At 40.1% G+C, this 16,717-nt stretch overlaps 1 protein-coding gene across 1 annotated transcript in view; it reads right to left on the minus strand.

Annotated features, from left to right (window-relative positions):
• LOC150095595 (uncharacterized) overlaps positions 1 to 16,717 on the minus strand; it is a 199,497-nt gene that overhangs the window by 181,820 nt on the left and 960 nt on the right. The gene's annotated exons all lie outside the window — the stretch shown is intronic.

The following is a 16,717-nucleotide window of genomic DNA, read 5'->3' on the forward strand; positions in this document are numbered from 1 at the left end:
CTTGTGTACATGGAATTGGGAAAAACCACAGCCACCAGGAAAAACGGCCGTGGTGTACAACTTGTCAATGACAGAGGCCGCCGTCGGCTAGCTCGGATGGTAACAGTGGATAGACGGGGCCCCAGTGCCGCAGATCACTCGCCAATTCAATCCTGTACAACAACGTGTGAGCAGACACACCATCCAGAACCATCTCCTCGCTATGGGGTACAGAAGTCATCGCCACAACGATTAGCATGGGTGCAGGAACACCGCCATTGGACCCTCGAAGCATGGAAAAAGGTTGCCTGGACTGATGAGTCAAGGTACATGTTGGTACACGCCGATGGCAGGGTACGAGTGCGTTGCCAAGCACATGAAGCGATGGATCCCTCAGGCCAGGGGTGATATCCTCATATGGGGACTGTTTACGTGGAATGAAATGGGTCCCTGGGTCCAAACGATACAGGGCCTTGCTGTCAGATTATGTGCACCCATTTCTGTACCTACAGCAAGACAATGCACCAGTGTAAAAATTTGATGTAGCTTAATAATGCCAGAAAGCCTCGCATAAATTTTTTACAGAAGTCAAGCCATGTGAGGATGTTATAAAATTAACCTGTATGTTTATGTATATTTAAAACAGTTTGTTAATGTAAATAATCCCTATGGGAATTGTCCGTACTTGCTGCCCTAAATCGGAAAATTCTAGAATGTGTTGAACTAAGGCAATACCTTGCCACCAGAAAACCGTATATGTTAGCTCCTTATAAGGACATAGAATTTGTTTGTGAAGTCCACCTGTAAATACTTAAGTTCAGTGTTAAGCGGATCAACAAACTTCAGACGGACGTCCACTACCTGAAACAAATAGGATTAAAAGAGTACACGAGAAGAACAAAGAAAGGATCAGCGTCAGTGGAATAACAAGGGACCGCACTGAAATGTTTGCGATCCCATATCTTCATGCAGGGATACGAAAGAAGGCAAATAAAAGGTGTTGGCCAGAAGATCGAGTATCGGTTTCAGGAGTTACTCATCGGTTGTCCAGAGGTCGTTATCGAGAAGTTGCCAGCGGTTGTCCGTCAGATGTAAGCCATCGAGGACGCAACTTCAGGAGAAGTCATGCCAAAGGCCTGAAAGAAAAGATGATAGGAGCTGATCTGCCAGGAAATGCATAGATCTGATGACAACTCTTCCCCAGGAGCTATTGTCCGAGGAGAAGGAATTTTTCGAGTGGAAAAGAATTGCTCCGTTACATTCAACGGCCATGCAAATACTCCTCAAGCCGAGAATCTTCACCCAGTGCACTGAGAGGACACCGTCTCAGAAAGTCGTCAACAAGTCAAATGCCGGCATAAGCAGGGGAAGAAAACCTGACATGGGAGAAAGAAGTCAGGACTCCAGTTCGAAGCCAAGTACACAGTGGGTAGCAGCCATAAAGTGAGTTGATCCGTTTGTTCAATTTTCTTGAATTATAGGAGTGTACTGTTAAATTGAGGCTGATGAAATTGAGCAGAGTTAATGGTTGAAAATTAGATGTTTAATAATTAATAGAAATTTATATGATTAACAGTCAGAGAGTAACTGTTTGTCAATGGTGCATTTTGCCTATAGAATTATCTTCATATCATAAGGAAAGAGCTTTTGTGTGTAATGATATTTTTTATGTGCATAACAGTTAAGAAGTAACAGTTTATTAACAGGTACCATTGCTTAGGGTAGTAACTTGCATTTGAAAGAGAGTGGTTATTTATGTGACATAATTTTCATGAATTGAAAGGGCATTTTAGGCTAATTGTATTATGTAGAGCTGAACTAAGCAAATTTTTCTTTATGGCAATAATAGTGTAAATTGTTTTATGTAAAATAAATGTGTTGTTTAAATGTTAACAGAGTGTCGACTGATACTTAATTTTTTGATGCACTGTTCCAAAAAAAAATATTAGAGTCTATTAACGGGAACCCAAGAGAAAGGATAGTAAAGGAAAGATAGCAGACCACAACAGCAGATATTAATTAATCAGGGATAATTTGAATGTAATGGGAAAACTACTGGACACACTTAACACTTCTTGTTACTAGAAAACGGACATCAGTGGCACAGCTTTTCAAATAAATTTTCGGGTGTTCAAAGAATAATAAGGCAAGTGCGGAAGGCAGTATAGCTTCAAGAGATATTGAAGAGATAAATAGAGATAAGGAAAATATAGTAAGATAAGATATATAAATAATAAATAAAGACCCTCCCCCCTGTTTAGACTGGCGCAGCAGCCGATAAGATCAAATCCACAGTAATTAAATATGATAAAAGTGAATTGGAACAGTTTCATAAATTAAGATCAGACAACTAAACAGAAAAGAGTATACATATAGTGTAAAAGAAAATTTTTTAACCATGAATGTGAACAATGTTGATTTGGGAGTCACTAGTACTGATAAAATGGGGGATAGAGAATTCTTCAGAACGGCGAATCCTCACCTCTTAATCCCTCAATTCTCTGGAGAGGACCACGATGATGTGTTGTCCGTCTTCAAGTTCATAGAGGAGCTAAGGAACATCTGAAACTGGTCGGACTTCCAGTTCTGATAATATTAAGGAATAAACTGATTGGCAGAGCCAAAAACTTTTTGTATTCCTCTCCCATACTGAGAAACACTTTGGAATAAATAAGTTTAAAAATACCCTAATATCTCAATTTTCCAAGACTAGAAGTGTGGGTCCAAACCTGTGGAGGCTACAGAAATGCAAGCAAGAAAGTAAAGAGACTATCACAGACTTTTACAACAGGCTGCTCACCTTAGCAAATAGCTTGAGTGTGCCGGATGGGGAAAAGAGCCATTTTGATGGGTGGTCCTTAACCAATTCAGGCTAGGAGTGAGAGAGGAATATAAAGAAACAGCATATAATAGGAAGATAAATAATTTAGAAGACTGCTATCAGGCAATAAAGGAAAGGAAAGAAAGGTTAGGCGATCTATATCCAGCATCTAGTGCCAATCAAATACGCAACATTACAGAGGTGTCTGAACCAAAGAGTGAGACTAAGAAAGATAGAAGAATGCTAATCCTAAAGAAAAGGGAATAAACAAACAGAAGGCAGAAAAAGAGGGAGATATGATTAAAGAAATATATGAAGTAGACCACAACATACAGACAACCTATGATTCTTTTAACAGAGAAGAACTACAAGCCTTTATTAAAAGAGGTAGAAAAATACAGCAGCCCTTGTTGGAGAAGCTTAACTCCATTCTCGATCAGTTAGGGGAGATCAAAGCAAAACCCTCATTGGAGAACTTAGACTCTGAGCGAACGCACAGCGAAAAGGAAAACAGAAGAGAAACACCCCAGTGCTACAGATGCAGAAAATTTGAGCATATTGCCAGATACTGCTCTCACAGCAGAGGTAACTATGACAGAAATAAAAGATTTGAGGCCAAAATGGTAATGACTCACCACCATCCCACATGGAGTACTAAGAGATGGCCAAGAAGTGTTAGAAGTCAGCAGGAAAGCTCCATAGGGGAAAAATAAAAGGGGTAAAATGCAGAGTTTTGCTAGACAATGGTTCCCAAGTTTCAGTGATAACCGGATCTCTATTCAGGAAGTTGCAATCCTGAGTATCCGACGGTATCACTAAACTTAACCCACAACTACACTAAACAGTATCACTAAACATTAACCCTTGTCATGTTAAAGGGAATAACAGACCCCACCGTCTATGCCCTGAAGAAATTAAAAGTGAACATGTGGTTGCCAGACTTCAATTTAAATGTCTCACTGGAGTTATTAATTCTCCTGGAATTCTCTCGTACTACAGCAAAGGTAGTACTTGGGACTGACTTTCTTAAGAAACACAAGTTCTCATGTGAGTTTTCAAAAGGGGAGATTTCTATATCGGGATACAACCAGGGTGCCCGGATGAGAGGTAGTCAGAGGCATTATGCTGGCAAAAGTATTAACAAGGTCAACACAGAAAACAACCATTCCCAGCTAGAAAAGGGGGGAGCTAAGGAAAATAAGATTGTGGATATCAGAAGGATGAGGAAAATTCATTACCTGATTCCCCAGCTATTAGAGATACTGGACAGGTAAAAGGGGGGGAGACCTTACACATCTCGAGTGTCAAGGTAGCAGCAGATGAAAAGGAGGATACAGAGGCCACAAAGAAAAATATAAGGAATGTAATAGAAGTAAATGTTATAGAGATATGCAAGAGTAGAAGCCACTACCCAAGCACAGGAAGAACTGGAAGGAGAACAGGGTATCGTAATGGGGTAAAATGCCCAGGGGATAATAAGTCAATGCGCCAGTCACTCCAGAAAGAGCCCACAGAGCAGACTGATGGCATTTCCTGCTCTAAATTAGATGACAAAGCCGAGTATAGTCCAACCCAGAGAATATATGATCCACGACACAGAAACACAGTATTTAAAAATTTTGATCCATTTTCATGGTTTAAAATTTTTCATGAAGCCTTTGTAAAAATTTGATGTAGCTTAATAATGCCAGAAAGCCTCACACCAATTTTTACAGACATCAAGTCCTGTGAGGATGTTATAAAAATAACCTGTATGTTTATGTATATTTAAAACAGTTTGTTAATGTAAATAATCCCTATGGGAATTGTCCGTACTTGCTGCCCTAAATCGGAAAATTCTAGAATGTGTTGAACTAAGGCAATACCTTGCCACCAGAAAACCGTATATGTTAGCTCCTTATAAGGACATAGAATCTGTTTGTGAAGTCCACCTGTAAATACTCAAGGTCAGTGTTAAGCAGACCGACAAACTTCAGACGAATGTCCACTGCCCAAAACAAATAGGATTAAAGGAGTACACAAGAAGAACAAAGAAAGGGTCAGCAGCAGTGGAATAACAAGGGACCGCACCGAAATGTTCTGGGTCCCATATCTTCGTGCAGGGATACGAAAGAAGGAGAATAAAAGGTGTTGGCCAGAAGATCAAGTATCAGTTCCAGGAGTTCCTCATCGGTTGTCCAGTGGTCGTTATCGAGAAGTCGCCAGCAGTTGTGCATCAGATGTAAGCCATCGAGGATGCGACTTCAGGAGAAGTCATGCCAAAGGCCTGAAAGAAAAGATGATAGGAGCCGATCTGCCAGGCAACGCATAGATCTGACAATAACTCTTTGCCGGGAGCTATTGTCTGAGGAGAAGGAATTTTCGAGCGGAAAAGAATTGCTCCGTTACGTTCGACACGCATGCAAATACTCCTCAAGCTGAGAATCTTCGCCCGTGCGCCGAGAGGACACCATCTCATAAAGTCGTCAACAAGTCTAACGCCAGCATAAACAGGGGGAGAAAACCTGACACGGGAGAAAGGGATCAGGACTCCAGTTCGAAGCCAAGTACACAGTGGGTAGCAGCCATAAAGTGAGTTGATCCGTTTGTTCAATTTTCTTGAATTATAGGAGAACTTTATTAGTGGACTGTTGAGGCTGATGAAATTGAGCAGAGTTAATGGTTGAAAATTAGATGTTTTACCTATAGAATTATCTTAGTATCGGAAGGAAGGAGCTTTTGTATGTGCATAACAGTTAAGAAGTAATAGTTTATTAATAGGTACCATTGCTTAGGATAGTACTTGTATTTGAAAGAGAGTGGTTATTTATGTGACATAATTTTCATGAATTGAAAGGGCATTTTAGGCTAATTGCATTATGTAGAGCTGAACTAAGCAAATTTTTCTTTATGGCAATAATAGTGTAAATTGTTTTATGTAAAATAAATGTGTTGTTTAAATGTTAACAGAGTGTCGACTGATACTTAATTTTTTGATGCGCTGTTCCGAAAGAAAATATTAGAGCCTATTAGCAGGAACCCAGGAGAAAGGATAGTAAAGGATAGATAGTAGACCATGACTGCAGATATTAATTAATCAGGGATAATTTGAATGTAATGGGAAAACTACTGGATGCACTCTTAACACTTCTTGTTACTAGAAAACGGACATCAGTGGCACAACTTTTCAAATAAATTTTCTGGTATTCAAAGAATAAGAAGGCAAGTGCGGAAGGCAAGCTTCAAGAGATATTGAAAATATAAATAGAGATAAGGAAAATATAGTAAGATAAGATATATAAATAATAAATAAAGAGACCCCCCCCCCTGTTTACACTGGCCCACCAGAATTCAAATCTGCAGCCTTTTGGCTAGAGATTGGATAACCACTCAGCCAGCAGGCTGAGTGGTTATCCGAGATGCAAGTTCATGAAGTGGGAATCAAACCTACAGCCTCTTGGTTAAAGAACAGAGGCATATCCATGGAAGACCATGCCAATAGGGTAAAATGTTGAAATTCAGAAATGAAAATGTGAAGCAAATTGTATTAATAACCACAAAGAATTATTAGAAAGTAAACCTACTATCTCAAATGTTTATTATCTTCTAAAACTGCTTGAATCTACCATTGAATTACTCTAACATAATTTGGAGCATATAAATAACTTCAAGGTTCAATATGAAAGATATGTTGCTAATTAAGAGGGCATCTCATGATGAGGCTACTGACTTCATGGAAGTTACTGCAATAATAATGTACACTGCCTGCAATGCTCTGCATTTTGTGAGTTGGTATCTGAAGTTCCAGTATGGTATGTGTGGCATAAGTATATGCAAGTCTGGTTATCTCACAATGTGGCTGATTTAGATGCAAGGTGCTCTACCAGGAATTAAACTCATATAACTGCTCAACAGAATTTCATGCATTTGAAGACATTTACAAGCCATATAGTAATACCCTTTTTTTTTAAAAAAAAAACAAAAAAAAACAGCATTTTGACTGATGATGAGTTAGTAACCCATTGCAGTGTGACCAATCAGCAGAAAATGGTTTTCAATAGATGCCAGTCAAGTAGTTGGATATTATCAGTACCGTCGACAGGGTGTAGCATAGAGGCAGCCTGCCTCATGGCGCGGCTTAATAAGGGCGCTCGTTCAGCCATATTGTGGTATACAGCATCGCTAACAATTCCTGTTAGCGTAGCAAGTGCAGAAAGAAGTTTTTCAAAGCTTAAACAGATTAAAAATTATTTTCGGACAGAAACGACCCAAGAAAGATTGGTTGGTCTAGCAATTATATCGATAGAGGCAGATATAGCTTATAATTTAAATTTAGAACTTATAAACAGTTTTAATGTGTGATATCCTCCCTAGAGCAAATATTTAATTAATATTATTATGTAATCGTTTTGCATTAATGTTTCTCTTGTAATAAAAACAAAATAGCAAGTGGAGATTTTTTTAAAATTTTGACTTATAATCCATCAGGGGCGATATTTAATTGTTTGCCTCAGGGCACGATATAATCTGGCAACAGCCCTGTTTTTTTGCCATTGCTCTTTTCAGATCCTTAGCAATTAGAAACTTTCATAATTTAATTCTTAAAAAAATAGACCCCCCCCCCAACAAAAACTTACTATTTAAACTTTCTTACTTTTAATGTAATCCCTGCCTATTATTTCTTTATATATCATACCAATATTACAATACTGCTGTTACTGCATGATTTACTGGGACACAGAATACTGCTATGACACGTGTGATGGCTATCATGATTCAAGACCTCCACAGAGTTATGAGACTCATCACAGGAGAGGACTATTATACCACTCCTTAAAACACAAGGGGTAAGTAATACTACTTATTTCAGCCCATCATCAGTGGTGATAATAGTTAATTACAAAGTAGAATGTGAACAATGGACTGATTTCAAAAAGTAAGAGCCAAGGATATGTGCTTTGCATTATTAGATACTAAGGCAAGTGATGTAAAGTCATTAGCCTCTATATATGAGTAGCCCAGTCCTGAAGATATTTCAGGCACAAACTTTGCTTACACTTGGATAAAGGATTAAACCGAGAATATAATTTCTTGGCACCTTCCAACATCTGAGGTTGACAATACGGTAATAATGTGTGACACCTTTTGGCTAATCATATATGGAAATATGACTTTTCCATTACTTCAACCTTGGTATCACCTCTGGGTCTGGCTCCCACTGATGAGACCTCAATAAAGGTCAAAACCAGTTGGGTAGTGACCCTTTCCATAATGCATAGCATTATACATGTCTGAAAGGATATGTGCTTTGCATTATGGGATACTAAGGCAAGCGATGTGAAGTCATTAGCCTCTATATACGAGTTGCCCAGTTCTGAAGATAATTGAGATGCAAACTTTGCTCATACTTGGACAAAGGATTAAACCAAGAATATAATTTCTTGGTATCTTTAATTTACCTCGAAGCTTAAGCTCTTCTAAATACTACAAGGTTGTGTAAAGTATACTGTATCAGCAAAGCTATGAATAGGAATAGACATTAGAAAGAGAAGATCACTGATGCATACAAGAAAAAATACACATGAAAGCACTGAGGCTCATGATGCTCCAGCATTAATGGAAAGATTAGATGAGAGGGAACTATCCACCATACAAAAAAACCATTCCAAAAACTCTTGCTCACTACTTCCATTCATAACTTCCAGGGATGGCCCTTCATCCTCAATCCTTCCTCTTGTTCTACGATATGAAAGAACCCCCAAATGTTAACCCTGTAACTACCTTTCAACAGTCTAAATGTTTCAATGTTATTATCTCTCCTTCTATCTACCAACCTTTGCAGCAGACATGCCCTCAGCCTATCCTCATAACTAACATGGTACAGTCCTGATATCATTTTTGTTATCTGACTCTGCACTCTTTCCAAAGTTAATTTATCTCCTTCAAATCCAAGTGACCAATTCTTCTTCTTCTTCTTTCACTCTGCTTTATCCCATGTTAAATGGAGTCGGCGCACCAATCTTTAACCTTCCTCTTCCGAGTTCTCCGGTCCAGGGCATCCTTCGGACTCCATCCTTTCTCCCTAAGATCCTCTGTCATCTTATCCCTCCACCTGAGCTTGGGCCTGCCTCTTTTCCTCCTTCCCTCCAACTCCATATACTCCATTCATTTACCAACATACTCCTCACCCTTCCTCTCAACATGTCCAAACCACCTCAGCCTACTTTCTTGTATCTTCTTACCAATTGGTCCCACCTTAACCGTCCCTCTGATGTAGTCATTCCTTATCCTATCCTTCTTTGTCACACCACTCATCCATCTCAACATCCGCATCTCCGCTACCTCCATCTTCCTCTCCAATGCCTTGGTTATAGGCCACGTCTCCGCACCATGGAGCATCGCCGGCCTCACCACCATCTTATAGAGCTTTCCTTTCCTCTTACAACTCACTCTCTTGTCGCACAGGACCCCGCTCATCTTCCTCCAATTCATCCAACCGCATGTTATTCGGTGCTGTATTTCCTCATCCAGGTCACCATTCCTCTCAACAACCGACCCAAGGTACTTTAATTTCTTCCCTGAAATTAGCCTTTCACCCTGGAGTCGTATGACGATATCCTCGTCACTCCCCGTTGACATATATTCAGTCTTCACCCGGTTAATTCTCATGCCACTCTTCTCCAATGCCTTTCTCCACTCTTCCAGGGTATTTTCAAGCTTCTCTCGGGATGATTCGCATAAAACAATGTCATCGGCAAACAGCATGCTCCATGGTGCCTCCTTCTTGACATCCTCTCGACAACCGACCCAAGGTACTTGAATTTCTTCCCTAAAATTAGCCTTTCACCCTGGAGTCGTATGACGATATCCTCGTCACTCCCTGTTGACATATATTCAGTCTTCATCCAGTTAATTCTCATGCCGCTCTTCTCCAATGCCTTTCTCCACTCTTCCAGGGTATTTTCAAGCTTCTCTCGGGATGATTCGTATAGAACAATGTCATCGGCAAACAGCATGCTCCATGGTGCCTCCTTCTTGACATCCTCTCTACAACCGACCCAAGGTACTTGAATTTCTTCCCTGAAATTAGCCTTTCACCCTGGAGTCGTATGACGATATCCTCGTCACTCCCTGTTGACATATATTCAGTCTTCACCTGGTTAATTCTCATGCCGCTCTTCTCCAATGCCTTTCTCCACTCTTCCAGGGTATTTTCAAGCTTCTCTCGGGATGATTCGCATAGAACAATGTCATCGGCAAACAGCATGCTCCATGGTGCCTCCTTCTTGACATCCCCCACTAGTACATCCATGACCTGGTCAAAGAGGAAGGGACTCAGAGCTGACCCTCGGTGTAGCCCTACAACAATAGGGAACCCTTCTGTCATGCTGACACTAGACCTGACCTGAGTTTCTGTTCCCTCATACATCTCCTTCACCAACCTCACGTACTTCTCCGACACCCCCTTCTTCCTCATACACCTCCATACCTCCTGCCTGGCCACTCTGTCGTATGCCTTTTCCAGATCTATAAACACCATGTGCAGATCCACTTGCATCTCTCTATATTTCTCCATCAATCGCCTTAGCGCAAATATTGCATCCGTTGTCCCTCTTCCTGGCATAAATCCAAACTGCTCCTCACCAATTTTCGTTTCCTGCCGTAACCTTGCTTCGATTACTCTTTCCCATATTTTTAATGTGTGTGACATCAGCTTGATTCCTCTATAGTTGCCACAGTCTTGAACATCTCCTCTTCCTTTGTAGATTGGGACGAGAATACTTTTCCTCCATTCCTCTAGTATCTTTTCCTGCTGGGCTATTTTACACATCAGATCCCATAACATATCCATGCCCTCACTGCCCAAACTTTTCCATACTTCCCCAGGTATCTGGTCTGCTCCCACAGCCTTTCCATTCTTCATTTTTCTCAGTACCCAAACAACTTCCTCTCTACTTATGTCTTGCACCGGTCTCTCATTTACCTCTCCATCCTCGCACCTCTCTCTTGGATTCGCCTCATTTAGTAGTTTACGGAAATATTCTTTCCGTCTTCCTCTGATTTTGTCCTCGTCTTGTAATACTACTCCTGAGGCATCCTTTATCTGCTTGACTGATGTTATGTCTTTCGAGGCCTTATCTCTGGCTTTCGCTATTCTCAACAACTGAGCTTCGCCACAGTTTCTCTCCAGTTCTTCATAAACCTCATCAACTGCCCTCGCTTTCGCCCTTGCCACAGCTCTCTTTGCATTTTTCTTTGCTAATCTATATGCCTCCTTGTCGGCTCTAGTTCCAGTCATGCCCCATTTTTTCTTTGCCTCTTTCTTTTCCTTGATCTCCAACTGCACCTCCTCATTCCACCACCATGCCTCCTTATCCTCAGGTGGTCCCTTTCCTGATGTTATACCAAGCACCTCTTCTCCAATTTTTCTAATATTCCGACTATTAACGTCCCACCATTCTTCCACATCCTCTGGTAACTTCATTTCTATCACTACCTCTTCTTTAGACTTATTCCTTGGTCCTTCCTCTTCCAATTTCCACCACTTTATTCTCCTCTGTACCCACCACTTCCGTCTATTCTTCTTTTCCCCTTTTATATCACAGTCTACCACAACCAACCTGTGCTGTGCTGCTACACTTTCTCCATTAATCACTTTACCGTTTTTCACCTCCTTCAGATGTTTCCTATGGCACATAATACAGTCAATCTGACTCATTCTATCCCCGCTCTTATAGGTTATCAGATGCCCAACTCTCTTCTCGAACCATGTGTTAGCTATAGCCAGATCGAAGGCCACAGCATATTCTATGATTTTTTTACCTTCTTCATTTCTTTCACCACTACTCCAACCTCCACGTACCCTTTCTTCACCACTTCGTCGCCTTCCTACATGCCCGTTCAGATCTGCTCCGACGATCACTCTCTCACCATCAGGGATTCCCATTACTACTTGGTCAAGTTCTCTTCAGAATGTCTCTTTCTCCTCATCATCACAACCTACAGTGCAGGGCATAGCCACACACTATAGTAGCCACACTTTCTCCCATCTCAAGCTTAACGCCCAAGAGACCAATTCTAAACACACCAAATGCAGATGTGCCATTGGGGCTTTACACAATAGATCCACAGCCCTCTTTATTTCTGCTGAGCAACATCCTGGCCAGCAACGGAGCAATCAATGGGTTGTCTTCACCATCTTTGCAATATAGCTCCAAAACTTCAAATTTGTATCACCCATCATCTCAAAATCTCTTTTGATGATGTTACAGCATATGCTGGTTTCTGGGGAGCAGCTAAAATGCACTGATAATCAGAACCTACAGCATTATTACTGTGATATCATCATGTAATCATACACAAATTAATCAAAACATAATCAAAGCTCAGATTTACTTAGGTTTTGTCAATCAAAATTGACAACCTAATTAAAACTTTAACTAGTTTTGTCAGTGCATACTGATCATTGAAAGTATCATTGAAAAGCCTTGCCCTGGCTTTTCAATGAAAGTCTGGCTGCGGGAAAGGTGCCCATGGAATGGAAGGAAGGTAAGATAGTGCCATTGCATAAGGGCGGAAGCAGACTGGAAGTGTCTAATTATAGGCCAGTTTGTGTGTCATCAATAGTTAGTAAGATCTTGGAGAAAGTGGTGAGGGACCATATACAGCACTGGGGAGATGAGGGTAATGTTATCAGTGAGAGTCAGCATGGATTTGTGAAGGGGTGCTCTTGTTTTAGCAATATGCTAGCCTTTTATGATAAAGTTACAAGAGCATTAGATGAGGGAAAGGCATATACTGCCATTTTCCTAAACTTAGCAAAGGCATTTGACAGGGTGCCACATGATAAGCTGATATTCAAGTTGCAGCACATTGGTCTGGATGTCAGACTGGTCAACTGGATTCAGGATTGGCTGTCTGATAGGTATCAGAGAGTTGTGTATGGTGGAGCAATATCAAAGAGGCAGAAGGTTACAAGTGGAGTTCCACAGGGCTCAGTACTGAGATCTATATTGTTTAACTTTTATATCAATGATATTGTTCGTGGATTGCAAGGGGATATTCGGTTGCTTGCGGATGATGCAAAGCTGGGAAGGGTTATTAGTAATAGTGCAGATCCCTTGATGAGTCTTTGGACTCCCTGGAGGTGTGATGTAATAATAATAATAATAGTGCAGATGTGGTAGCCCTGCAAGAGGATTTGAATAAGCTAGATAGATGGGCAAATGAATGGGGGAGGTGTCAGTTTAATGCAGCAAAATGTAAGATCTTGAGGTTTGGGACACATCAATGGGACGCTGCATACTCTACGGGAGGAGTTAAACTGGAGGAGAAGCAGGAGAGACAAGAGATCTGGGTTGGATGATTGATAGAAACCTGAAATTTAGGGGACATATTGCAAAGGTAGTGAAGGTAACACAGAGGATTGCTACAATAATGAGAAGGACACTGACCTGCAGAGATAAAATGGTTATCATTCCGTTGTATAAGACTCTGATCAGACCACACTTGGACTACTGTTCTCAGATCTGGTCCCCAGGATTTGTACCCTTTCCACAGTTAATTTTTCCAAAGATGGTGTCGGGACTTTACAATGTTACTTATGAGGATTGGCTGAGGGAGTGTGGACTACAGAGTTTGGTAGATAGAAGAAGGAGGGATGATATGATTGAGACTTTTAAACTGTTGAGAAGTAGTTACAGGGTTGACACTGGGGAGGTCTTTTGCTTGGTTGAACAGAGGGAAGGAGTCGTGACAAGGGGCCATCCCTGGAAGTTACGAAAGGAAACTGTGAGAAAGAGGGTGAGGAGTGGTTTCTTTGCATGGAGGGTGGTTGAACCATGCAATGCATTGCCTGATGGAGTGGTGAGAGCGAGAACAGTCAATGCATTTAAGGAGTGGTATGATGGACTTTGTGTTTCCTAGGAGGGACCTCCCTCGATGAGTCTTGATAGACGTGTTTCTTAGAAAGGACCTCCCACGATGAGTCTTTTGACTCCATGGAGGCATGAATAATAATAATAATATGACTGAATCAAAACATTCAGATACCTACAATGACCATGGGTGCCAGAATCTGAAATTTTGTCCATCAACACAAATAAGAAATTATATGATACAAATGTAAATCAAAGTGAGATTTCATCTGTTACAAAAAAAAAAAAAAAAGTATTATAAAACTGAATTTGGTATTAAAGAGCAGAGTGAATATTGTTTCTTTAATGAAGAATTTGAGTAGGCTCTGAGCAGGCAAGTGAATGAAGCTACCAGTTAGGCCAGAGTGAGCTTCCCCTTCAAGATATTCCACAGGTTGTAGGATATCTTTGTAGGAACAAGGACCTGAAATCTAGAGCCCACCGTACTAAACTTTTGAGGATATCACAATGAATTATGGCAACAATGAAACACAGAAATAAAGAAGTTATGTTCAATTGTTTAAGGCCATTCCTGGTTTTTCAAAAGGATGAGAATATACTGAAGAAGGTCCCAAGAGGACTGTCTCTGGTGATGTTAGGTATGAAGAAATTCAGGCAATGCTTTTTTCAGAGCCGCGTGGATTAATGTGAAAGAGATTCTTCACAGAACCTGGAAGCTGTACAAGAAAGGTATGACCATGGGAGAGAGAGATATGGGTTCCTTGCATAGAGAATGGCTGAAAAATGGAATACATTGCCTGAGACATGGTCAGTGTAGAAACAATAAACAAGTTTAATGTGATTTAATAAGATTTGTTGTGTGACATCTTATGACCCTACAGAAATTTGATGTTAATAATAAGTATAAAATAAAAATAAATGTATTATGATCATTATTGTTGTTGTTGCAGTATTATGCAAACATAATTGCAGGAGCAAATGACTATATGAATACAGAATGAAAAGGAGCGAGACTGTGGATGAGAAAAAAAAAAGCACAGATAATGAAACAAGTTGATCAAAATGAGAAATGGGATGAAGAATATGTGAAGATTAGACGTTTGGTGGATAGGAATGAAAGAGTGCAAAAGGATAGAATGAAGGAAAGTAGAGACAAAGAGGTGACAAAACAATCAATAGTAATGATGCATGGAGATTCCATTGTTAGTGGTGTGGTAAATGAGAGGGTTCACAATGTCGGTTTTCTAAGAGGAAAGATTAGACTGGATAAATGTTGTGTTGGATATGAGAAGTAAACAAGCAAGAAAGTTAGTGATAGTTGTGGGAACAAATGATTTGGTTGGCATAAAGAGAATATAAGGATGGATATAAGGAGGTTATTAAGGAGAGCAAAGGATGGTAGAAAAGGTGGTCAGTGTGTTGCCAAGGTATGATGGTAATGAGGTAAGATGGAAAGCACAAATCATGAATAGCATGTTATTCATGATTTGAGAAGGTAGACTGTTACAGAAGTGATGATTGCATTTAAATAGATTTGATGTTAGTCAACTGGTGAAAACGTTGCTAGATGGAAGTGTAATCAGTGATGCAAACAAGAGATCACAATAAGAGGTGAAGTGAAAGATCAGAAGAGAGGAAATAATGAGACTGAAGAGGTTGTAACTGGGAATAGTAATGTGAGAGCTGATGATGAGAGAACAGGAATGCAAGATGGACAGGGAAACAGTGTATAAGGAGAGTACAAGTTGGAAGCAGTAGTGCACGTGCATATGGGGATGGCCTGGAATGTAGGGGATAGTTGAGTCTGTAGTGCTGATAAAGGCAACTGGGTGGTCAGGTGTACAGAAATCACAACCAACAAGTGGTTAGAATTAATTTTGTTTTTGTGTTCATTTATATGGTGGATATTATCATTGGCACCAAAGATAAAGTAGGGACTGACTTGTCGTGCTTTATCTTTGGTGCCAATGATAATATTTGAACAACCACACATATATGTGTGTGTGTGGTTTGAACAACCACACACACACATATATGTGTGGTTGTTCAAACTAAATTAACGTAGTTGGGATTTACTATATTGCTTGTGATCAAAAATTAATACAAAGTTTCACTGCATAAGGGTTTACTATATTTACTGTGATTGATGTGTTTTTGTTACAGGAAAGTGTTAGTAAATTCACAATCTTAACTATAAAATATGAATGGTATTGTCACCATGTGTCTCATATTCATGGTTAACAACTTTCAAGGCAACATCCTCATTATAGTAGCATTAAGCAGTTCTGGCAATCCAGGTGACCAGAACAAGAGGTTACTTTTGTTCGATTACTTGTTTGTGAAAACTTAATGTTTTATTAATTATATGAAGAGCCAAAGGCTTCAATTCAGCGACATATAAACTTATTTAAGTTAAGGGATATTACATCCCATATTGTTTAATAGCCGAATAAGAAACTCTAAGAGTTTCATGCCAAATATAGTAAATATATAAAGTTCAGCGAGTCCAAGCGTAAACAAATACCTGGATAGTGTTACAACTGACCCTTTAGGGAGTGCAACACCGAGGCAACTCATGGTAAGGGGGGAGCAAGCTCCGATCACTATTCTTGATATTTCTCCATAATATGTCACCGAATTGAAGCCTTTGGCTCTTCCTATAATTAATAATTTATTAGGACACCTTCTTGGCAATTCTCATAGTAGGGTATATATAAGTTCTGTTCGCTACAAACTCGGTATTTCTAGGTCTACCTACTCACTGATGAGACCTCAATAAAGGTTGAAACCGGTCTGGGTAGTGACCTTCTCTCACTCATAATGTAGAACAGTAATACAACTCCTAGGAGCTGGGTTTCACATTATGGGGAAATATCAAGAATAGTGATCGGAGCTTGCTCCACCCTTACCATGAGTTGCCTCAGTGTTGCACTCCCTAAAGGGTCAGTTGTAACACTATCCAGGTATTTGTTTACGCTTGGACTCGCCGAACTTTATATATTTACTATATTCTGCATGAAACTCTTTGAGTTTCTTATTCAGCTATGAAACACTATGGGAT

The sequence above is a fragment of the Typopeltis vanoorti genome, chromosome 20 (assembly GCF_054136105.1).
Source record: "Typopeltis vanoorti isolate ZY-2024b chromosome 20, IOZ_Tvanoo_1.0, whole genome shotgun sequence".
Lineage (NCBI taxonomy): Eukaryota > Metazoa > Arthropoda > Arachnida > Uropygi > Thelyphonidae > Typopeltis > Typopeltis vanoorti.